At 39.0% G+C, this 21,436-nt stretch overlaps 1 long non-coding RNA gene across 1 annotated transcript in view; it reads right to left on the bottom strand.

Annotated features, from left to right (window-relative positions):
* Positions 1-21,049, bottom strand: part of LOC115286505 — a 52,050-nt gene extending 31,001 nt beyond the window's left edge. Inside the window, exon 1 of the long non-coding RNA XR_003906094.1 lies at positions 20,957-21,049. This is a non-coding gene — a long non-coding RNA (uncharacterized LOC115286505). The remainder of the gene's footprint in view (positions 1-20,956) is intronic.
* Between the last annotated feature and the right edge of the window lie 387 nt (positions 21,050-21,436).

Here is a 21,436-nt window from a genome sequence, read left to right as displayed (position 1 = left end):
AAAATGAAACAAACAAACAAATAAACAAATAAATAAATCTCAGTCACAGAAAGTCTCTGGGCCATAGAACTTTCCTGCCTCAATAAAAATTTAAAAAATTTTTAAAAAGACTATTCGCAAGAAATAATTATGAAAACTCCTGTAGCAATTCATTTCAGTATATATATTTTATTGTCCTTCTCCTAAAAGATTCTCCCATCAGAATCTCTCTCATATGAGTGACATTTGTTTACTCACAAATGTTTTTTATTTACCATGATTGGAGACAAAAACAAAAAAGCTTAAACATTTTCTAACTCTCCTTCAGTTGATCTCACAAATACACATTTTTTTGTCAGCCAGGGCATATCAGAACCTATCTGACAATGAGTACTGGAATCTCTTTTATGTGTATTCTTACAACCTGTGCTAGACATCACAGGTTTCATTTCTGAAGTGTTCAGCAGTTTGTTTAGGAAAATGTCATTCAGAGAACCAAAAGACTGTCTGTCTGGATCCAAAATTACTCTCTTACTCTCCATATGTATTGCCACCAGGAAGACAGTCTGGAGGAATGTAGCAGAGTATTTTTCAGAGTGTTCTTTCATAATTTAGAAACTGTTAAGTCTTAAAATGAGACTGTAAGGATATGGAAATGAAGTATTATAGTAAATGTTCTTTTCAGCAAAACGGATCATTTACTGTAAGAGAAATATTCTACTTCACATTATTTCCCCTACTCTCAGGAATATTAATGATATGTCAGGAGTTCTTATTCTTATTCCATGTGATGTATAGGAGCAATCTCCTTGCCCACCACACCTGCAGAGGTTACCTACAAGGGGAGATTTGGAGTAGAGCCTACAGAGGCAATGTCAGAAGTTTTCCAAGCTCACAGAAGCAGGTTCAGTATTGGATGTTCCCTCTTTCTCTTAGAGAGATCTAGAGACCCAGAGCAGCATTGCGGGGGATATAAGGACCAAAAAGATGTGGCACACTTGCAGAGATGTAAGAACTGGAAGACTGTACCAGAAAACATCTTCCCCATTTCCCGAGAAACAGTCTTTGTTCACAGAACTATCCTTTTATGTTTATATATCATCTTCGTGAGTGATGTGATTCATTCCACAAACCTCATGTCTAAGGTGCCAGACTAGCTGTTCACAAGAGAGACAGCAGAGTGTGGTTAAGATCAAGGGCTCTATAGCTAGACTGCCTGGGCTCTGTAGCTAGACCCACCTGTGCCTGCCAGCTCGTAACATTGGACACACAGACTTCTCTGTGTTTCAGTTTTCACTTGTGTCAATTGGGAGTAATAACTTATGGCCTGAGGTAAAAGAAAAAGAGAGAGAGAAAGACAGAGAGAGAGGAGAAAGGGTCTTACAGTTGAGCAGAGAAAACAGACAAGTATACAGACAATCCAAGTAACACCCAAACATCCAAATTATGATATGTTAAAATAGATACACAAAGAAAGGACCTACAGATCCCAAGAAGGTGGAGGTTAAAGCACATTCTTTGCATCTAGAGCACCAGAGCAATGGCAATAAACCATTCTATGGTAATGTAGTAAGACGATCATCCAAAATGCCTGAAGAGAAAAACAAGAATATTTATAAGTCTACCCAGAGACTCTAATGTGTTTTTCTTCTGAGCTATCTCCAGAAACTTGAAATATACAATACATAAAATCAACTTATTATGTATTATTGCATTCAGAACCCCAGGTAAGCTTACTCTACTAAAATTTTGTCATCAGTCAAGGCAGTCTATACAAAGACAGATCCAAACCACTAGCAAAATAATTATTTGCAAAGCACATATTCTTTCTCAAGCATCATACAAATCACCTTGAAAAAACTGTATTCAAAGTCTCCCAATCCTAAAGTCTCCCAAATCTCTGAAAGAGGTACTGAACACCCCTCCATAATAGTCACATCAAGCTCCATTAACAATACTGTTTTTATCACATTTCCCTCGCTTAGGGACCTAAAACTTCAACTCTGGACCCTGAGACAACACATAAAAACTACAGCAATAAAAAGCAAAAAAAAAAAAAAAAGGTGCAGATTTTTAAAACAGGCCTGAGAATGTCATTGTTTCCTGAAGGTAGAAATACAATGATATAAAACCCTGGTTTAGAAGCAAGGAAACTGTTAGCAGCTGGCATGGAAATTACCCCATTATTTATTACTGTTATTAGGTGAGATTCTTATGCTACATAACTCAATAGAGAATAACATCTATTTGATTGCATGGGATGAGAGTCTGGTCCATTATTATTAATTTCCCTGCTCTCTAGCCATTAAGTGACTGCTCCTTTGGACCATAAAAAGTAGTACATGAGTAACAGAAAAAGATTTTTACCTTTCTCAGTAAGATAATGAATGCCAACCACCGTACCAATAAAAGATTGAGCCACCTGCCTGGATACCTCTCTGTACCTGGGCTTAAAGCAAACAGCACTGGGTTTACTGGTGCCCCGTGAGATAACGTTACTCCTTACGCAGGTTGTTGATCGGTTCAGAAATCTGGATTTCAATTTGTGATTGTATTTATGTTTGTTCTTGAAGCTTTTCATATATTTAAGAATGATTAACCGTTAGTGTAGTTCTTTTACCCTTCAGTCACCTGTCATTATTTAATTGGGGCATTCACCCTTTACATAAATTTTTAGATCATCAAAGATTTCTACTTTAGACACCAAATTTTTGGTATTTTGAACATGTCTAAAATCAATCTTTCTATAATAATAGGCACACCTTTCCCTGTTTGCTTATTTGTTTTCATTTAAATGAATGTGTTGAATCTAAGTTAACATTTTATTGATGACTATTCTTTAGATTTGTTGTTGTTTTAGGCCAAAGCTACAAAGGCAAGGCTTGTGTTCAGTGCTTCGGACCTTGTAACAGGGTTTTTGCATCTATCCAGATAGATAGAGAGATAGACAGATAGTTATTTAAAAAAAAAAAAAAAAGAAAGCTTTAGTATGACAGATTGGCTCATGCAGTTATGGAGGATGAGAAGTCTCATGGTCTTCCATCTGGAAACTGGAAGCCCACGGAAGCCAGTGGTATAGTTCTAGTCCAAACCCTGAGGCTTGAGAACCAGGAAGTCAGTGGTTTAAATTCCAATCCAAGTCCAAAAGTTCAAGAACCAAGAGCACCGATGTCCAAGGACAGGACAGGATGAAAGTCCTAGTTCAAGTACAGAATAAATCTGCCCTTCCTCTACCTTTCTTATTCAAGCCTTTCAGCATATTGAATAATGACCACTTGCATTCATAAGGGGTATTTTCTTTACTCAGTGTAAAGATTTAAATGCTAATCTCTTCCAGAAACACCCTCACACACCTAGATACAATGATTTTTGTCAGCTATCTGGCATCCCCTTAGCCCAGTGGAGGTGACATAGAACATTAGTCATCACAGGTCTCAAGGATCAATGCAATTCTTGTGCTGACGTCCAAGTTAGGGGCCTCCTGAGTCCTCTGTCATAGGCAGCTCTTGATATCCTCTTATGGGTACCCCCAACACCCAGGGATCTGGACAACTCTGATTTTCCCTCCTATACTACAAATTGCTATTGCAGGACAGAGTCTGCTAATCAATATCATCTCTCAAGACCTCTTGGTCGTGTACTGAGTCCGTTTCCACTGGGTTCTACACTCTCCCCACAGACATTGGTGGGATTCCTCACTACCAGTGCTCAGAATTCTTCACTGACGCCTGGCCAAGCCTGTCCTCAAACTTGGCCACCAAGCAAAAGTGACTTGCTTCAGTTTTTCCTGTTCCTTCCAGCTACAGAGGTCTCTGTAGCCTCAGGGCCCACTCTGCCTAGGACAGAATAGAAGTTAATAGCATTTGGCCCCTGGATATATGTCAGTGGAACTCAATATTAAGTACAAAGATCCAGACCCAGATGCCATTGCTGACCTCCTTTAAGGCCTCCTGAATCTCTTTCACCTAATTAGACCAGGGATTGATGTTTCAAGGAAAGCTTTGGGACCTCATGCAGTACTGAGATTACAAGACCTCCCAGCTCACTGCTGCTCTCTGTTTCTCTCTCTCTCTTTCTCTCCCTGTGTGTCTATCTAGTCTCTACTTTTGTCCTTCTCTCTCTCTGTCTCTCTCTTTCTCACTCAGACACACACAGACATACGTGCATGCATGTGCATGTATATACACACAAAACTCAAAACACATTGGAAGAAAACCAAACAGACCATCCTTAGCATCAGCCTGTATTGGAAAACTCCTGCAATGAGACAGCCACAAAGGAGCTCATTCTAATGTGGGGAAGGAGAACAGAGTATTTTATGGATTTTAGCAGGAGGGGTATTGGCCAAACTATAGCTACTTTTAAGGACAGAAACATTATAGATTGGTGGCCATTACTGAGAGCTCTGTATGATATCAAGAGGAGTGGAGAGGAACTGTTAGAGGTAAGGGCAAGGACATGTGAAGGCCACAGAAAAAAAGTCTCAAGCCCTTTAGGACATCTACATATACTTTTATTGTAATAAAATATAAAGGACACAAAATGCATCATCTTAACCATTTTTAAGTGTACAATTCAGTGATATTAAATACAATTACATGTTATGCAACCATCACCACCATCCACCACCAGGACTTTTTCATCATCCCAAACTGAAATGCCATACCCAATAATTCCCCATTCCTACCTCCCTTGGCACCTGGGCAACCACCATTTCACCTTTTGTCTCTATGAATTTGGCTACTCTAGCTACCTCACCTAAGTGGCTTCATATAATATCTGGCTTATTTCACTTAGCATAACATCTTCAAGGTTCATCCATGTTGTTGCATGTGCCACAATTTTCTTTCCTTTTTAAGGTTGAATAATATTCCATTGTATGTATACACTACTAGGTATAACATTTTGTTTATTGATTCCTGCATCAGTGGACATTTATGTTGCTTCCACCCTTTGGCTATTGTGAATAATGCTTCAGAGCATCTATACACTTAAGAGAGTATTTATGATGGGACCAGCATCAAGCTAAGAGTTTCCTATATGTTGACTCTCACAACTATCACCAAAATAGTATGTTGATAAGTCAAAGCTGAGGCTCTTACTCACTGTTATAAGGGAAAGCACTACCTTGACAGAGTCTTTGTAGTATCTCAGAGTGAGAAGGACAATGTTGGGATACTATTTAAATTTTTATTTAAAATAGGCAATTTTTTAATATAATTTATTGTCAAGTTAGCTAACATACAGGGTATATAGTGTGTTCTTGGATTTGGGGGTAGATTTCCATGATTCATCACTTATATACAACACCCAGTGCTCATCCCAACAAGTGCCCTCCTCAATGCCCATCACCCATTTTTCCCTCTCCTTTTAACACAGAGGGTTTGACTGGGATTGGGTATGGATCATAATATCATAGTGTAGAATCACCAGGTCAGCAAAGAGAAGGAGTCTAAGAACTCTGGGATATAAACTACCATTTGATGCTTTCTGTTGAAGAGTTATTTGGTCTTTCAGAAAGTTCTCAGAATAAATAATAAATTTATTTGCCACTTTTATATTCCAACCAAGAGTTAGCTGGAATAGAAAGATATGTTGAGGAAAATCGAATAGAAAACTCTGTTGAATGTAGTAACAATAAGTAAGTTAATAAGTAAGTAGATGGTCTTGAAATTCACACCAATAATGTCAACAACACTGGATGGAGGCATCCTACTCCTTATATACCCTGGCAACTTGCCCAAGGTCACCAAGCTAGAAAGTGCACTTATGAGATCAAGAACCCAGGCAGTGTGACACAGAACCCATGATCTTAACCACTACTTAACAGTGCCTCCAGAGTCTACTTCTGCACAATTTGACACAGGCTAAAAGACTGAGTCCTTTCTAGGTCAATATCCTTTGTTCTAAATAGGTACTTTACAGAACCTGGGCCCAAACTTGTATTGCAGCCCACGACTGGGAGCTCTGACCGCATCCTTTCCATCATCCCGGACCCGGCCTCACCCCTCACCCTGCTGACTTCCTCCTGTGACCTGGCACCTCTCCCACAGGAACAGCCTCCTCACTCCTTGTATCGAACTCCACTTCAGTGGCCCTGCTTTGGCCTGGTACAATCTAGACTGGATACTCTCATCCCCTCTATTTCCAAAATCGCAGCTGATATTTTTGTGCCTCCTTTGATAAATATGCCTCTATCTAACAATCATCTCTGGAGCCTGCTTCTAGAAACTATTCCCTTCCACGCTTGGGGGGCTATACACAGTGGCTTTCTGTTGGTATAAGGCTATAATTCCCAAACAATGGCCTGGGGACCAAATTTGGCACACTGCCAGTTTTTCTATGGCCTGCAAGGTAACAATGTTTTTTGCATTACTCAATGATTGGGAAGAAATAAAAAGAATACTCTTTTGTGACATATAAAAAGTAAATTAAATTCAAATTTTACAGTCCACAAATAAAGATTTATTGCAATACAACCACATCGATTTGCATATTTGCACACTTATTTGCACAATTTGCAAATTGTTGTCAGCTTCCAAGCCACAGTGGCAACGTTGAATAGTTGCAACAAAGAATAAAGGTAAAAAAAAAAACATTTAAAAAAGTACTATTTGGTCCTTTACAGAAAAAGTCTGTTAATCCCTGGTTTGGGGTCTTTGCTGTCAAAGACCTGAATTCAAGATAACATGAACTTCCAGCTTCTCCACCTTTGCCAGAGCACAACTAGCTCCCCTGTAGGAGTTCCAAGATCATAGACAAAGGTGTATTCTGCTCCTTAGAGTCTGATGGAATGTCACCACTGCCATAGCAATGACTCTGCTGCTATACTTTAACAATTTATGTGGCAAGAAGGTTCCCATAGCAACATGCAACAGCCCTGGTCAAGTCACTCCCATCCCCTGCTGTAATCAATCCTAAGGGATTTTTTTTTCCTTTGTCATAGTACAACTAGTTCAAAAACAGTGCAGTTAAAATAATAAAGTCGTTTTCCTGCTTTGCACTGCACCGACTGTCACTCATACAATAACCAGGGTACCTGTAGCTTCCTTGGCTGGAAGTTTGGACCAGCCCACCAGTTCATGTCTGAATGGCCAAGAGCAACTCTTTTGCATTAAAGGTGGAAATAAACCAAGACCAAGCAAATGAGAAAGACAGAGGCTATTGTTCAGAGTTTACTATAGGAAAAGTGTCAGCCACCAACGCTTGTGTTTTGGCAGAAAATCAAAGGCAGGGGAGTGGAAAAGCTTTCCAATAGAAAAAAAGGGACGCTGCAAGTATTCACTGATTGGAGGCTATTGGTTTGGGGAAGCTGTAGGGGACCACCCAGAAGCAGGGCATCCATGTGATTGGTTAGGGGTGCATATTTGGCTTTCTCTTGTTGGTCCTACGTTTGAAGTAGGAAAAAAATTCAGGGAAGCCATCGGCTATTAATCAAGTTTTGACCAGTTTGTACTAATTGCTACAAAAGTTAGTGTTTAGGTTCTTGGATTAGTATATGAGATTGCAGTCGGGCTTACTCCAAGTCTGCCAGACCAACAGGCTGGCACTCCTGGGTTGTTTATGGTGGATAAGGGGGTTGATTTCCTGGCAGATCAGCATTCTGTTTTTATATATGATATGGTCATTGTCCATCTGTATATTTAACTTCTCAAAGTGAGATCTGAATGGGAACTTGCTTGTGTCTTCTTTGTGTTCTGTGGCATGGTTCCCAACATAGGGTAGATGTTCAATAAATTTGCAATAATTATGACTTCACGGAGAGTATTGGGATGGGGGAATCAGACTCAGTTGACTGGATGAGCCAGACGTCATCTTGCAGGGAAAAAACCTGATGGAATTCGATTTAAAAGGCCTGGGGCACCAAAGGAGTTATGGCGAAATCTTTTGTCACTGCTTCTCCAGTAATATCTCTGATACCTAAGTTTAGTTCGGACCCAAGAAAACACTTCTTTGTAAAAATTTGCTTCAAGTTTTCTGGTCTTTTGAGTTTTCCATGGAATATGTGAAGCAAAATGAAATCTGACTGCTAGTTTTAAGGTATATATAGACATGGAACAAGAGATATGAAGCACACATCTCAGCTCTGGGTGGATAAGACTATGTAGAGGTGCAAAAACTTTGGAATGTAGAGTGGTAGAAAGACAAAGGGAGAGGGTGAAAAGGTGTCTTTGGGGACAGTTTTGAGGATGAATGCTACCCTACTCAACAGCTTCTCTACAACCAACCACTTCGCCCTGAATCTGGCCTCAATCTTTATTCCCTGACTCATTTCTTTACCTGCATATAGAAAACTGACAGAAACCCAAACTGACTACCAAAATATGCCTTTCATTTTTTTGTTTTTATCTTCCTTACTTTTCTTCAAGTCATCCTATCTTGCTGGCATTAAGTTCGTTCATCTTTTCTTTTTCAAGTCAGTTCTTACTGTATACTGTCTTTCTTGACCCAGTCTATAACCAACCTGTAAGGTTCTTTCCTGACCAGCAAAGATGGAAAGATTGTATGCACATCCTTGACATTTTGATGACCCTCATTGCCACTGCCATTTACTCACTACTGGTGTGAAAGCCTATCTCTACAACTAGACCCAAAGATGGAAGGGATGATGGCTTACACTTCCTTGCATTGGTACAGTGCCTACTTCAGAGTTTCATACATGTGAGACAGAGAATAAATGACAACTTATTGTGGCAATTATCAAGTGTTCCTGACATTTGATAGATGAGTTTTAACAAGGCTTAGCTCAAATAATAAACACGGCACAAGGCTTCCCTATTCCAAATAAACTCATAATCTGTTTATTTATTATATACTACATGAATTTTTCCTATTAAAACAGTATTTAGTGTCCCTGTTAGTATTGGCTATTATTTCATTGGTCAATAAAAATAATATTAGAAGTTCATAGTTTCTCATTGGCTTGGCCTAATACAATCCACCTTCCAAAAAGAAGTAACTGAAATAGGTTACTTAAGTGAATGTTTTCTTATGTTTTCACTGATCACAGCAAAGCACTTCACACCCATTAAATTTCTTACATTTTTCCAAATATAGCAATATTCGTTTCATTTTAACACCAAGTATCATGTAAGCAACCATCTGCCCGCACATGTTTTCACATAACCTTTCTCCAATGATTCTAATGAGTTTTGCCAAACTGCTTACAAAAGTAGTCTGTTACCATAATTCAGTTGTAACTAGGTGGTTGCCACAACTTTGATGTCTTTCGCATTACAACCGCTTTACTAACCTAAGGAAGATTATATTAATTGTTCCCAAAATTCTTATTTCACTTCTCTTACCCAAAGGCTAAACCCCATTCTCTGCTTTATTTATGATGTCACACTTCTGAAATTGATTTCTATAAATTTAGTCAACTTTTATTATTTTTAAATGAACCATTCTGTATATGTATTATTATATGTATCTGAACCATTCTGTATTTATATGTATACATTTACCATTGAAACCAAACATTTAAATAAATTGGTTGATCAAGTCTACCTAAAACTTTCACTTTGTTGTTTGGCATTTCATGGTTGGTTGGTAAATGATTCAATTATTTTGGTCTATGTGTGTATGTGTATGAAGACTCACACATGGTGGTGTTTTAAAGGGTAGAATAAAAGTAAGTTAAGAGTCTCTAAAGAGTCTAGCAGTTGAACACTATAGCAAATTATTTTATCATTATTTGAGCTGAGGAACGAGAGGCAGAGAAGGAAGTACTCACTCAGCCTTAGGCGTCATATAATCTGGCTGGACTGCTGTCATGCCTATAATTAGAAACGTTCTTCATCAATCACCAATTATAGCAGATGAGAAGATAGAGCTAATGAGGCCAGTCCTGGCTATTGTTGGAACACATTCAGATAAGGTGCAGCTTCTGATTGAATTGCTAGATAATTTTGAGAATTTCAGTAAATTTCTCTTCTACTTTAAAAATAATGTGGAAAGAAATCACCCAAAATCTATCACTACAAACATATTTGTAAATAAATTCCTGAAGTACAGTTTTATTATAGGGCTTAGGAAGTAAGGTTTATTTTTGTTTCTTTTTAACTTAAATGTACAAACCAAAGCTGGTAGAAGCAAGTGAAAATAATGTGACTACATTATGGGACTTGAAAAATGGAGGAATGGATGGATAGCCAGGAAATTTGCATGGAAAACAAATTTCATTGTCTGAATGAAAAATTAGATGAGCATAACAATGAAAACAAATCTAGTGGATTAAACCACAGTACAATTGTTTTGTGTCAGGTCACATCTGCTGAGCCCAGAAAGCCTGCTGAGGACACTAGTTCATATTAAACATTTCTTTGGTGGGGATGTCAGGAAAACCACATTAGTGAACACCCCTTAAGATAACTGGTGACTTTGTTTAAAAAAAAACAAAAGACAGTAAATCATATTTAAATTTCAAGAAGAGATTCAGCTATTTACTTACTTATTATTTATTTTTTTACTTGTCTATTTATTTATTATTTTAGAGAGAGAGCATGCGAGTGGGCAGAGGGAGACAGAGAATCCTAAGTAGGCTCCATGCTCGGTGCAGGGCCCAACATGGGTCTTGATCCCTTGACCCTGGATTCATGACCTAAGCCATGACGCTCATCCAACTGAGCCACCTAAGAGCTCCAAGAGAATCTTTTTAAAAGAAATCTATCAAAATTACATACTAGATTATTCTGTATGTCACATAAGATACACTTTAGATGATGCATGCCCACGCTTAGAAAATGTCCCATAAGTAAAAAATAACCTACGAATACAATAAAAAATAGATATTGTCTAGATATGTATTTTTTTATCCCTGAAGTGACATCTGAAACATATGAAAAGCTGATATAAAAATAATAACAATGATAATACTGACTTTATAGCAGCTAACATTTATTATGCACCTGCTTTGTTTCAGTCCTCAAGCTGTGCATGGGCAGATACTGTGCCAAGTGCTTCAGTAGGTACATTGCCAATAAATTTAAGAAGGGCTTGTTAGGGTTGGCACCTGAGTGGCTCAGTAGGTTAAGCGTCTCACTTCGGCTCAGGCCATGATCTCCTGTTTTGTGAGTTCAAGCCCTGCATCAGGCTCTGTGCTGACAGCTCAGAACCCAGAGCCTGCTTCAGACTCTGTATATCCCTCTCTCTGCCCCCTCCCACTCACACTGTCTCTCTCTCTCTCTCTCTCACTCTCTCTCTCTCTCTCTCTCTCTCTCAAAAATAAATAGACATTAAAAAATTAAAACAAAAATGAAGGACTTGTTGGGGTGCCCAGGTGACTCAGTTAGTTATGCATTTGATTCTTGATTTCCACTCAGGTCATGCTGTGTTGTCAGCCCAGAGCCTACTTAGGATTCTGCCTCTCCTTCTTTCTGCCCCTCGCTCACTTCTGCTCATGTGCTCTCTCTCTTGCTCTCTCTCTCTCAAAATAAATACATAAACTTTAAAAAAATAAAAGAAGCACTTGTTTGATGGGAAGAAAAGGAAACAAAAGAAGTGATCAGAGCAAACTTGAGGTTCAAACAGAAAGATAAAGCTCATGATTTATCCCTCCAGTCTTTTTTAGGTAACTAAGAAGGAATGAAAAAAGAGACAATAAAGCAAAGTGGAATGGAGTCATTTGGAGCCAGGAATGTTTCTGAAGAAATCTTTGGGATGTAAGTTTTCTTATAATACAGGTTGCTTAAGGTATGCTAGGTAAGTAAGAAAAATAAGGGGGCCACATGGGAAGACCTCCCTCTGTGATTTGAGTCTCTGGTCACCATAAAGGCTATGGTCATTCTTTAGGTTGTGGGGCCAACCAGCAACTCTGGTGCCTTCCCGGCACCACAGAACCTGAACCCCAAGAAGGAAAACCACTAATATATTAATTTTATTAATCTCAGTTCTGGTTTTATTTCTGTCCTGGGGAAGTATAGGAGGGGGTTCTATTCCTGACCAGGAATCAGAAGTACAACTTAAGGGCTTTCAAAACTCAATTTAGAAAGCCATAGTTAGGGGCATCTGGGTGGCTCAGTCAGTTAAATGGCTTTGGCTCAGGTCATGATTTCATAGGTCGTGTGTTGCAGCCCGGTGTTGGGCTCTGTGCTGACAGGTCAGAACCTGGAGCCTGCTTCAGATTCTGTGTCTCCCCCTCTATTTGCCCCTCCCCTGCTTGTGCTCTGTCTCTCTCAAAAATAAACAAACAAACAAAAAAGCTGTAGTTAAACACTCCTTTAACCCACCTGCTTAACTGAGACTCTCAGTTCTCCTCAACAGGCATCAAAGAATGTTGATTTTTATGTTTGTCTTGATCATTTTATGTCTTTCTTGATTGTATAAGCCACAAATGGTTACCCTCAGGTTAATCGTGCACCAACTCCTTCCTGTAACTTCCTAACAGTGGAATGTTGGAAATGTGTGTGTGTGGCAACAGTCCAGACAGCCAACAGTTGCAGGATTAGACCTGAAGTCCTAAAATCCTAACTGCTAAATCTCTTCTCTGATCTCTCTTCCCTAAGAGAATTGGAACTTTTATCTGACATCTTTTTTTCCTCAGTTGTGAGTTGTTTCTAATAAAAACTTTAGACAAAGTCTCACGTGTAGATATTCCACTGTGGGTAAAGTTTACTATAAGAATTTAAATATATGTTTAGGAGTCCTTATGCAAGTGAAGAGCAACTTACTCATCCAGCTAATTCAATAGCCGAAGAATATAAAAGGGGTTTTTAATTAGTTGTATCAATTAGAATTTTTTTATTTACAAAAACAATTCCCAACTCGAACTACTTTTAACAATATAGGAATATGTTCCCTCAAGTAACTGAAAACTCTGGAACATTTTGGGCTTCAGGCAAGAGCTGATCCAGCAACCCAGCAATAACAACAAGGAGCCAGTGTCTCCCCACATACAGGCTCTGTCTTGCATGGTATCTGCCTCCTCCTTCGTTATGCTCCTGACCCAGGATGGTGGCAGTTTTCCAGACATCAATACAGGCTATACACGGGTTTTTACATTCTTTTCCCAAACATGGCACAAAAGTCTTGAACTTCACAGTGAACAGACCAGTTGCAGTCAGAGAACTGCCCTAAATCAGTCACTGTGGTCAAAGGAGAGCTTACCCTACACTAAGTTATATCATTGTCATCACTGAGTCTAGACTGCATCAGCCCTCAGTGATGTGTAGCAGTAGTTGGAAACTTGTTTTCAGGCAACAAACTAGAAATTATTAACTAGAAATCACCAGAGTTTCTAGCCACAAATGTCTTCCTTAAGAGATGTGGGTAGGCCGCTTTCACTAAATCAATTATCTTTCCACCCTACGTGGTTTCTTTAGTGTCCAAAAGAATTTAAACTCAATAATACATAATTGTGGGGTTTTTAAAAAAATATTTATTGATTTATTTTGAAAGAGAGTGCACACAAGCTGGGGAGAGCCAGAGAGGGAAAGTGAGAAAGAATCCCAAGCAGGCTCCGTGTGTCATCACACAGCCCAACACCGGGCTCCATCCCATGATCCTGGGATTATGACCTGAGCGGCATCAAGAGTTGGTCACTCAATCAACTGAGCCACCCACAGAAATACATAGTGGTAAAGGGAAAAGAAACTAATATGACAGAGGCTAAAAAACAAAGAACTTTTATACAGGTTAGAATGAAAAGGTTGAGAAAGTCTTTGGAATATATATTTTTTAAGTCAGAGAATAGTTACAGTCTATGTCAGAATGTGACTTGACTGTCCATATTGGTTATCCCCATTGGATTTACACTGTTGGTGGGGACAGTCATCTGGTACCAGCCGTGCATGACTAAGAGTAGGGCAACAGTGTTTTCAGGGGCAGCACTTGGTGGCATGGACAGGCAATGGCAATATCTGTTCTCACTGGCATTTGCGGGTAGGACTGAGTTTTGCCTTTGAGAGTAGACCGACTTAGCTCCAGTTCTTTAAATCATTCGCAATCAGGGGAGAAACAAGTGAGGGGAGGGATAGAGCTTCCTGGGGAAGACTGTGAACTTGCCATTAATAGGATATGTGGGATGTCAAGTATTTGATAAAAAAAATAATCAAATAAGCTTTGTGGATCTAATGTACAGCATGGTGACTATGGTTAATACTGAATTATATACGTTAAATTTGCTGACAGAAGAGACATGCTCTCAGCGCACACATAAAAAGGTGAGGTGAGGTGATGGCTGTGTTAATTAACTTGATTGTGGTAATCATTTCACAATGTATACATATATCCAATCATCAGGTTGGATGCTTTAAAAATACACATATATATATTTGTCAATTATACCTCAGTAAAAATGGGGAGGTGGAGAATCTGAGAAAGAGAAATAATATATTTATGTTAGTAACAATAAATTAATTAAAACACATTTTACATGTAACAGAGAGAGAAAGAAAAAGAATCAAAGTAGAAAAGATACAGCCTTATTTATAACCTGGTTTTCTGAAGCAGGTCATAGAAATTGAAAGCAGATATGTTACATCTAGCCTCAGCAGGATTCATAAACACTGTGCTCCATGCAGCAGCCATGAGCCTTAAAAACTGTTGTCAGACCAGAGTAGGTCTGTATTAGGGATAAGAGAGAAAAATGCTTCATTAGACAAAGGTTCAAATAGAGGAAGTGTACAGGGAGAGGAACAAAGCCTGGTAGTTATTGTAAGAAAAGAGATTGCAGCAAAATGGAACAGAAGAGGGTGAGGCACAAAAAGGGCCTGTCTGGATGTGGGGAAATGTCTTGGGCAGCCCAGTGGCTCCCCAGCCTCTTCTGCTGCTGTGGGTCAGGGTTAGGTGTGGGCTCGTACCTGGGGCTCTGCCACTCTCCCCCCAGCCATGCCAGCTAATGGAAATGGACCCAGGAAAGCATCCTAAACCCAGAGAGGAGGCGAAGCTTCATCTGCACTGCCATCTCTTACTGGCCTTGAAGCATTGGTGTGCAGCCTGGGAGCTGCCTGCTGGCCATGAGGCAGCACAGCGGTCGGTATGTGTAGATGGCTCTAGGAAGACCAATCACTGCTGTCACCAGGACATCCACCACCCAGAGTCTCTGACAGCAGGACTGGCAGCAGATGACACTATTAGTGTCCTAAGGTGGCTGTAACAAAATATCACAAACTAAGAGGCTTAAAAGAACAGGAATTTGTAATCTCACAATTCTGGAAGTTGGAAGTCCAAAGTCAAGGTGTCTGCAGAGCCAGAATCTCTCAGAAACCCACAAGGGAATGAATCTTTCCCCTCTTCTTCCTAGCTTCTGGTGATTGTTTGAAATCCTTGGCTGTTGGTTTAAAGCTGCATGACTCCAATCTCTGCCTCCACAGTCACACATGTTCTGTGGGTGTCTGTCATCACATAGCTGTCTTCATATAAGGCCACCAGCCATACTGGATTAGGGGCTCACCCTACCTCAGAACAACTTCTTAACTATATCTACAACTCCACTTCCAGATTAGGTCATGTCCTGAGGTACTGGGGTTGGGACGTCAACATATCTTGCTCAGAGGAGAAAGAACACAACTCAGGATGAGGAAAATTTAGCAAAAAAAAAAAAAAAAAAAAAAAAAAAAAAACCCTATCATATAGAATCAAAGATCTATATTTGTTCTCTGAATCTGGAAAGACACAAAAAATTTGTACTGAATCATTTAAAGCTAGATCATTCAGATGGGTTCAGTGTGTCTTTTATAGAGAATTTGCAAAGGCAGGCCTAACTGATTGCTCTTGAAAATATAAAAGGTAAACTGTACTTTGCTGCCCAACATTTAAGCATGTTCAGTTGGTCAAAGAAGAAACAAAAGAACAGAAATACCAAAATCAAATAGAAAATCACCAGTCATGAAGCCTTTCAAGTTTATTAACCATACTATGAAAAAAAAAATTAAAAGAACACTATTTACAGTTTAAGCAGCATTGTTAGCTTTCTAGGAAAAAGAAAGAAATAAGTGAAGGGAAAACATATCTAAAATTCCATACCAAAATAAATTTTGTTTCTGCTTTTATATGTATTGCTCTATTTTCTGGTATATTTTCTAAACAAAGTTTGTCTTCTTTTTGAAAAAAAGTCATGTAGTGTAAAAAATATATATTTATTTAAATAATCTTGTTTAATCAATGAGCAAATTCTTATAGAATGCTTAGATTCATTTCACATTTTTATTTTAAAAAACAAACTAATTAGAGATTTAGGGTTTGTGTGTGTGTGTATATAAATCTATCAAGAAGTGTAAAGAAAGGCATTCTGTTTTTGAGATTAAACAGACACGAAAATATGACAGTAAGAGAAGGCACCTTAAATTTAGCCATATTCAAAGATACTGCCTAGTTTAAAAGGAAAAATGTCTTTATGAGTATTTAGAATAAGATATTTGATTGCCACATATAATCTAAAAGAATACTATTGGGCACCTGGGTGGCTTAGTTGGTTAACGTCTGACTTTGGCTCAGGTCACGATCTCGAGGTTCGTGAATTCAAGCCCCACGTCAAGCTCTGTGCTGACAGCTTACAACCTGGAGCCTGTTTCAGATTCTGTCTCACCCTCTCACTCTGCCTCTCCCTCACTCGCACTCTGCCTCTCTCTGTCTCTCAAAGATAAATAAACATTAAAAAAAAAAAAAGAATACCATACTAGGGGCGCCTCGGTGGCTCAGTCAGTTGAGCATCCAACTCTTGATTTGGGCTCAGGTCATGATCCTACGGTTGTGGGATCAAGCCCTGCATGGGGCTCCACACTAAGCAAGGAGCCTGCTTAAGATTCTCCTCCTCCCTCCCCGCCAATTTGCACACACTTTTTCTCTCTAAAATAAAAAAAATTAAAAAATTTAAAAAAAATTTGTTTTTAATACTACACTAAAAGATACACCTAAATGACTTGTACTGGCTTTGTATCCTGCTTTCTATGATTCATTTAACTGTGTTTACATCAACTCTGATATCAGTTCCTGCATAATCTATAGATTCTGAAGCTGGTTTCCCCAGTAATCAGCACTCAAGTATGCACAGCCAGCAATCTGGCCTTGAAAAAGCATAATGGCTTTAATGAGTAGGAAATCAATTAGGAATTTTGACACATGGTGATATGCTTAAGCAATTAGGCCTGTCCTTAGCTAGGAGGACAATGAAATTGACTATGTCACTTCACCCTTCCAATGGCTTGGAGCAATAACCACTCATTGCCCATCACCAATCTGAATCTTCTTTTCTAAGGAAAGCATATGGCTGCAGGCCAACTTGAATTTGTGTTCTGGATCAGCTGGAATTATATGGGTGTGATTTATTGGTTTTCTATCTGCTGCTTTCTATTTACACTGGAAATAATGCAATTTGTTTTCCTTCTGAAACTGACAAAGTGAATTGTTCTAAGTAATGTGTGCTTAACTTGTATGGATGATTCAAACTGTCAATGATCAAAAGTCACTTAAATGCATAATGTATGGCAGACCCCCCCTTAATTATTTGGCCTAGATTATTGCTAACACCGTTTCTTTATCTGTGTGCCCACCATCTGATACCTGGGGAAAAAGCTCAGAAATATGGCAAAAGGTAGAGAAAATCATACTTCAAGTTTTTATTGAGTAACCAGAAATGATGTGCCATGGTCAAAGAAGCAAGAATTCTATGGACATCTTTAGTTTTTAAATTCCCATGCCCTACTATGAAGTAGAAATCCTGGCGGTCCACATACATGATCAACTCTGCCATATAATTCTCTATTCACTTGAGTCAGAAATATTTATCAAACATCTGTGCTAGGTACCAGCAACGCAGCGGTGAGTAAGACAGAATGTGTAATCGCTAGTTTTATGAAGCACAAGATCAACAACGAATTTAGTTTCTGCCTCCCCATACACCCCACCCCATCCACTGTGGTCTCATGCCAGCTTCTAATTAGCCAATCTTCACCCCAGCTTCATTTGCCAGAAAGTTCAATACACATATTTGATTTGAAAAGATACAGCTTTGTACGTAAAAGAGTACCTCTCTCACTCTATCCATATAAAACTATACCTTAAAAACATAACAGTTGAAGGGGATTACAAGAGCAACCCCTAAATATTAAGAAAAACATGAAAATATAGAGAACAATACAAAATAAAATAAAATACCTAGCAATCCAAACTGTGAGAAAGTCATAGTAAAACTTTTGGTGTATTTGCGTTCAGGTTTTTACTTGGCCACATTTTTATCTTTTTTTTCACTTAATGTAAGATTATTTTCTTACATGTTAAAATTGTTTTAAAAAGTCACCTTACTGATTGATAATTTATCATATATAATTTATTTAATCATTGTCCGAAAATCACTCTGACACAAAATGGTCAGTTTTAAAAGGCTGCAGAAAATGGCTGTGCTTTTGTGCAATGGTCTTTTAGTGGAGGACAAAAACTGCAATACCTACCTTCCTTTGTAAGGGCTTTTTTTAAAGCTATCACATAAATCAAGGTACAATCTTTTTTTTTTTTTTTGCCTCTTTTACCTTGGTGTCTGTATAATGTCTGTTGAGGCCCCCCTCTGACATTTATGATTGTAGATGTAACGCAGATGGCAGAAAAAAGACATGGGTGAAAAAGCTAGCTCATGTCTGCCCTGGGGAGCTAATTTGCTCTGTCTTCATAAAGGTAGTCCAAAGCTGTGTAGTAAACACTTGTTTAAGGTTTAAGGCATGGACTACAGAAAATGGTAAAATAAATACTACTTACTAGGTGGCAAAAGAAACAAAGGGGTGGAAATCAGGATACACTACCCCCAAGTACAGCACCATGGCCATATTTCAGGCTGAAGGAATTTGAGCAAACAGCAAAAGCAGGAAGTTCACTCTGACCTCCGTCCCCTCCCTTGCCCTTCCCCTGAAACAGGTTTTAAAATCCTCCCCTGAGAGGTGCCCTCTCTATACCTGGACAGAAAAGCTACTTCTCCCCAAAACCAAATGGACTCTGAGAAGAATCCTAACAAACATACCTGCCAAGTTTTCCCCAGTTCACCACTGTTGCCCCACACTCATTAACCTAGCATATTCCTCCACAGCTGGCCACTCTTCATCAAACCTAGTGAAAAAGACTCAGGGGTAACGGTTTCTTTGGGTCTTCATTTCCTTGTGAAGGCTCCCTTGTCACAAAAAACTTACATTAAATAAGTTCATTTGCCTTTCTCCTGATAATCTGTCTTTGTCAGCTTAATTTCCAGACCCAGCCAGGGACCCCAAGAAGGTTACGGAAAACTTTTTCCTCTCCTACAGACAGAAGTGAGAGAAAACAGAGAGACAGAGTAAAAGAGAATAAAGGAAGGAAAGGAGGGGAGAGGAGCGGGGATGAGAACATGGACTCCAGAACTCCCTGCAATGTGCCCTTGAGTAGAAATTACTCTTGGGGCACCTGGGTGGCTCAGTCACTTGGGCGTCCAGCGTCAGCTCAGGTCATGATCTCACAGTCTGTGGGTTTGAGCCTCACGTTGGGCTCTGTGCTGACAGCTCAGAGCCTGGAGCCTGCTTCGGATTCTGTTGTCTCTCTCTCTCTCTCTGTCCTTCCCCACTTATGCTCTGTCTGTCTCTCTTTCGGAAATAAACATTTAAAAAATATTTTTAAAGAAATTATTCTCAATTATCATCCACACTGTCCCATAGCCTGTAGTATCTTCTCTAAAACGGACACATTAATAGTTTCTATTGAATAAGGTTATTTTGAGGATTAAATGAGTAAAGCTAAATGCCTGATGCCCAACAAAAACAAGATATTGCTAATTTTTACTTTTATTGCTACTATGGAAATGTTTATTTTGAAAGGAAACTATGTGTGGGGTGCCTGGGTGGCTCAGTCAGTTGACTGTTGATCTCAGTTCAGGTCATGATCCCAGAGTCCTAAGATCAAGCCCCACATTGGGCTCTGTGCTGAGTGTGGAGCCTGCTTGAGATTCTCTCTCTCCCTCAGTTTCTCTCTCTCTCTCCTGCTCACACACACTCTCTTTCTAAAATTAAAAGAAAAAAGAATTTAAAAAAGGACACTAGTGAGAATTATCATTTCCTCTCCAAAATGAACATGTCTATGCAATTTACAGATAACTGACCAAATTGCTTTGACCAAACAATTACATAAAACCTTTGAATGAACACCTCTCAATTTCGTCCATGGTCCTCTTGGAACAGTCACTTGGGTATAGTTATTAAGAATGGCATTTCTAGCGGGGGCAGCTAGGTGGCTCAGTCAGTTAAGCATCCAACGTTAGCTCAGGTCATGATCTCATGGTTCATGAGTTTGAACCCCAAGTTGGGCTCTGTGTAGAAGATGTTTATTATTATCACTTTTATTACCTAATTTTTAAAAATCTCATTTTATAGCTGAGAAAATGAAGGACCAGAGACACTAAACAATTTACTCAGGTCCCGCAGAGAAAAGCCTAACATCTTTCCCCAGTACCCTGCTACATTGTCAAAAGATAATTCTGTTTTTATTGATTCATCCCTAAAACTCACCCACAGTCCTGAAACCCATAAACTACCAAACGGTTAAAAATAATGTTGTTTTCCCATGATATGTTCAAAAACTGTCACTATAGTTGTTGCTCATGAATGCAATGATGATTTCCTCAAAAACTGAATTCAGAAGGGAGTTTGGGACATCTTATATTTTATAGTTGTGAAAGTAACATATCAATATTATTGAAACGTGGAATCTAAGAAATCAATTGTGGAAAATATATTGTGATGTTGCCTGGCAGTGGCTCATTATAGGGTTTTCTTTCACGTATGCTAATTGCTGGATCACCTATTGTAGCGTGGCCCTAATTTTATTCATAGCTTTTGTCCTTCCTCTGGGAAATGTATGGATGGCTCTGGCCTGCGTCTTCCTCTCTTTTGAAATCCCTGAGACCAATAATCCATTTAATTATTTTTAGTAATGACTTCAGTGAATGTATTAGGCATTCTGCTGTTTTACAGCTCACTCCGGATTTGGATGTTTGGCGAGTGCTGAGTTAGGACCCTGTACCCAGCTGTACCTTTGGTAGAGCTCGAAGGGCACACTGGAGATTTTGCTGAGATGCATGTTCGCTTCCTTGCCCCATTCCAAACAGTTTGTATGGCTTCCTCTCCATTTCAGCCTGGAGCTTACAACCTTGAGAGAACCGGAGGCTCACCTCTGGCACCTGGGAATGCAAACAGCAACGTGCTTTAGGCATCTTTCCTCAGTTTGAGTTCCCCCTTCTCCTTCATTTTGGTTCCTCCTTCTCAGTGACCCACCCAGAACTTCTCCCTTGTTTCTGAAGGCCCATGATAATTTTTTCCTTATCTCTGTGAATTATTTGCGTAGAGTTAATATCGGTAATAAAGCTAATTAAATAGCAGTATTTTAAAGCATTTAGAACAGTCCCTAACATAGTAAATGACAAACCAATTAATCTAATTTATTTTATATAGAGTCTTCTTTAGTATGTTTGTATTAAAATAACGAGTTTTGTTTTTCTTTTTTCAAATTTCAG

This window comes from Suricata suricatta, chromosome 3, assembly GCF_006229205.1.
Source record: "Suricata suricatta isolate VVHF042 chromosome 3, meerkat_22Aug2017_6uvM2_HiC, whole genome shotgun sequence".
Lineage (NCBI taxonomy): Eukaryota > Metazoa > Chordata > Mammalia > Carnivora > Herpestidae > Suricata > Suricata suricatta.
Note: the sequence above shows the minus strand (reverse complement) of the source record. Positions and strands in the feature narration are given on the sequence as shown.